We start from the raw sequence: 4460 nt of genomic DNA, 5'->3' as shown, positions 1-4460 counted from the left end.
CCGTCCCACTTTGGTCCCGCGACTTTGGACCGGTTCCTGCGCTGCCACGTCACTACTTGCCATACACCAGCTAACGCCGCAAAGTCAATAAAGTCCACACGCAATCTCGCCAAGTCGCCATGCTGCATATATAGAGACACGAGACCTAGAGAGCATTATAGCGCAGAGCCGCAGCAGCCATCTTGTAGAAGCTGTGGTAGTTATCGGGCTAATATATGCAGTGAGAGATGATGGCAAATTGCCTGGTGCGGTCTCCCTCCTTCTTCTCCTTCGTTCTCCTGTCAGCTGCGCTGGTTTCGTACGAGGTGAGCATGGTGGCCACCGCGCAGAACGCACCGCCAGCGCGGGCCCACGTCGGCGTTATCCTGGATTTGACGACGCCGGTCGGGCGCAGGCGGCGGACGGGCATCCAGATGGCGGTGGAGGACTACTACGCCGCGCCCCCCAGCTCGGCCACGAGGGTGGCGCTCCATTTCAGGGACTCCGCGGGGGACCCTCCTCGCGCGGCTTCTGCTGGTAAGCTCCAATCACCACCGCTCGCTTCACCGTCCGGCATCTTTACGGTCTACGTAATTTAGGTCAACTACGGCTAACCGATGTTAGTTGTGCACCGTCGGATTTTCTATTTCCTGAGCGTGGTACGTGTCGCTGACTTTGCTGTTGGTGATGCAGCGGTGGACCTGATCAAGAACGCGCAGGCGCAGGCGATCATCGGGCCTCCGACCTCTGCCGAGGCCGAGTTCGTGGCCCGCATCGGCGACCACGCCGGCGTCCCGGTCATCTCCTACTCCGCCACCTCCCCCGCGTTGACCCCCGTGCAGACGCCCTTCTTCGTGCGCACGGCGGCCAACGACTCCTTCCAAACGGCGCCCGTCGCGGCCGTCCTCGGCGCCTTCAGCTGGCGCGCGGCGGTCGTCGTGTACGAGGACACGGCCTACGGGACCGGCATCCTCCCGGCGCTCTCCGACGCGCTCCAGGGCGTCGGCGCCAAGATCATGGTCCGCACGGCCGTGCCCAGCGACGCGGACGACGCCCGACTAGACGCGGTGTTGTACCACTTCATGGCGATGCCGACGCGCGTGTTCGTGGTGCACATGCTGTATCCTCTCGCCGCGCGGCTCTTCCGCCGCGCGAAGAAGGCTGGCATGATGTCCCAGGAGTACGTCTGGGTCGCCACGGACGGCGTCGGCAGCTTCATGGACAGGCTCAGCCCCGAGGACGTGGACGCGATGCAGGGCGTCGTCAGCCTCCAGCCTTACGTGCAGCTGACGGATGCCGCCAAGAACTTCTCGGCACGGCTTGTGGCGAGGTCCCGGCGGGAGAATCCGGCAGATGGGGGTGTCGGCGACTCAACCTTGATGAGGCTATGGTCGTACGACACGGCATGGGCAATCGCTGCGGCCGTCGAGACGGCCCGCGTCCCCAGTCCGGCGTTCCAGACGCCTGGAGGGACCACGGCGCTGACGGACTTGGACCGGCTCGGCGTGTCGGCCACCGGAACATCACTTCTCAAGGCGGTGCTCGCCACGACGTTTGAGGGTATAGCCGGCAAGTTCAAGCTGGTAGACGGGCAGCTGCAGCTGCCGGCGTATGAGGTGGTGAACATCATCGGCAGAGGAGCCAGGACGGTCGGCTTCTGGACGCCGGAGTTCGGGATCACGCAAGATCTGAACCCCAACAGCGCCAAGGCGCTGAGACAAATCCTGTGGCCAGGCGAGCCACGGTCCGCTCCGAAAGGCTGGACCGTGTCACCAAATGGGCGGATGCTCCTGGTGGCCGTGCCGGCGAAGAACGGGTTCGAGCAGTTCGTGGACGTCTCCCAGAATTCCACAACCGGAGAGGAGAAGATCACAGGCTATTGCATCGACGTGTTCGATGAGGTCATGAAGAATCTCCCCTATCCCGTGAGCTACCGGTACGTGCCACAGAACGTTAGCTTGGATTCTTATGACAAACTGGTGGACCTGGTACACGATCAGGTTAGTACCATAACGACCATACTATCGGTGCGTACGTTCCCATTTTAGAAGATGTACGTACGTTGTAGTGATGGTTGCACATGCAGAAATTCGACCTGGTCGTGGGAGACGTGACGGTGACCGCGAGCAGGATGGCCGAAGTGGACTTCACGATGCCATTCACGGAGTCGGGGTGGTCGATGGTGGTGGCGGCGCAGGAGGACACGGGCTCAAACATGTGGATCTTCGTGCGGCCGCTAAGCACAGGCCTCTGGCTCGCCAGCCTCGGCTTCTTCTGCTTCACCGGCTTTGTCGTGTGGGTGATCGAGCACCGGATCAACCCCGAGTTCCGAGGCACGCCCTGCCAGCAGTTCGGCCTCATCTTCTACTTCGCCTTCTCGACCCTCACGTTCTCACACAGTAGGCACTCTTCTCACTAATTTTACTACTAATAAATTGCATGGGCGTGATTGTGTAATTAAGCATAAGAGAGCTTGTTAATTTTCAGGGGAGAAGCTGCAGAGCAATCTGTCGAGGTTCATCGTCATCACGTGGGTCTTCGTCGTCTTGATCCTGACGTCGAGCTACACGGCGAGCCTGACGTCGATGCTGACCGTCCAGAAGCTCCTGCCGACGGTGACCGACGTGAGGGAGCTCCAGAGAAACGGCCACTACATCGGGTACCAGGAGGGCAGCTTCATCGAATCCTCGCTCCAGAAAATGGGCTTCGACCATAGCAGGATGAGGAAGTACAATTCGTCCAAGGGGTACGCAGACGCGCTATCCAGAGGCTCGGCGAACGGCGGGGTCGCCGCGGTGTTCGACGAGATCCCGTACCTGAAGCTCTTCCTGTCGGAATACTGCAAGGACTACATGATGGTGGGGCCCATCTACAAGACTGTCGGCCTATCATTTGTAAGCTCAGCGCCTCGCCGCTACACATACGATGTTGGGTTCGTCAGGAACTCGGATTATACTCTGCTTGTTTGTACGTACGTACGTACTTGACTAATTAGCACTCCTACTTGTGTTTCGCAGGTGTTCCCGAAGGATTCTCCAATGACGGGGGACGTGTCGCGGGGCATACTGACGCTGGCGGAAGGAGAGAAGATGTCCAAGATCGAGAAGGCGTGGTTCGGGGAGCCGGATGCGTGCCTGCAACAGAGCAGCGCCGAGGTCGCCCGTCGTCCGGCCTAAGATTCAAGAGCTTTGGGGGGATATTCCTCTTAACCGGCCTGGCCTCCGGCCTCACGCTGCTCGTCTACCTCGCCACCTTCGCCATCCGCGAGCGCAGCGGGCTCCGGGCAGCCGAGGCCACCGCCGGCTCCGGCTCCGGGAGCGTGCCGCTGTGGAAGCTGCGTGCGTGGCTGCAGCACTATGACACGAGGGACCTCCGGTCCCCCACCTTCAGGACGCGGCACGACGAGTTCGCGATGAACAACGCCTGCGACTGCGCGAACCGGACGCCCACATGGAACGACGAGAGCGTGAGGAACGGCGGGGCGAGTCCGTTCAGCCTGCGTGTCGACTCGGAGATGAATGCCGCTTCTTCTCTGGAGAACACGCCGGCGTCAGAGGCGGGCAACTCATTGGAGCAGGTGGTTGAGGGGGCAACGACCTCTGCGGAGATGGCCACGTCAACAGTGCCTCAGCTGCACCGCTAGATTACCAGTTACTGTCCCTTTAGTAGACTTATTTCTTTCATGGTAAGCCAGATATTACCAGACCTAACTATAGTTTAGTGGCTCTGATCCCTTAAGTGTAAAGATGCCAAGCAAGTCCAAACAATTTAGACCATATGTCTTCAGAATGTTTTAATTTTTCAACAAAAGCAGAATGATGTGATTGTTAAAACAGACATTGGAAATCATATGGTAGATTAAAATGGCTCTGTGTACATCAGATGCCATAGATGGAAGGGTTCCCACCTGTTTGGGTTGATTGGGTGATGCACATTTTTAAAGGTAGGCATGCAGAGGTCAGAGTTAACAAACACGATTGGAGACTATTTTTAGATTCCATGTCTCCCCTCACTTTTGAGCTAGTTGTTGATGCATCATCTATTCTTTTATTCGAAGGGCCAGTGGCCGAATTATATTAGATAGGAAGAAAAGCACATAGTACAGCCGGGAAGCAGTCTAGGCGGACTACAGCTGAGACCCAACACAAAAATTAGGCGTTCGCCGGCAGGCTGCAGATGCAACCTGCAGCCCGCCACATTCTAATGTCTTCCTTAATCAACTCAAGTACCCTGTGTACGGTGCTGGTGACACTATAAAAAATTCTCGCGTTTCTCTCCTTCCATATCCTCCAGTGTATCAGGATGGCGATCGTGTCAAAGTTCCTCCGTAACTGTCGGCGTTCTGGGAACGGGGGTCCCCAGACTTGCCTGCCTGCGGCCTGCGGCGTGGCTCAAGCGGAGGCCCAGTGCAGCCCAGCTTCATCAGCTCAAGCTCAAGACCCTCACGAGGGGCCAAGCCTCGCGGGGCGGACGACAGAAAG

The 4460-nt window shown here is 58.4% G+C and overlaps 1 pseudogene; it reads left to right on the top strand.

Moving 5' to 3' along the window:
• Positions 1-230: 230 nt before the first annotated feature.
• LOC119368359 lies at positions 231-3738 on the top strand (annotated as a pseudogene).
• Positions 3739-4460: the final 722 nt, after the last annotated feature.

This window comes from Triticum dicoccoides, chromosome 2B (assembly GCF_002162155.2).
Source record: "Triticum dicoccoides isolate Atlit2015 ecotype Zavitan chromosome 2B, WEW_v2.0, whole genome shotgun sequence".
Lineage (NCBI taxonomy): Eukaryota > Viridiplantae > Streptophyta > Magnoliopsida > Poales > Poaceae > Triticum > Triticum dicoccoides.
The sequence above is the reverse complement of the archived record's forward strand: the minus strand, read 5'-3'. Positions and strand labels throughout refer to the sequence as shown.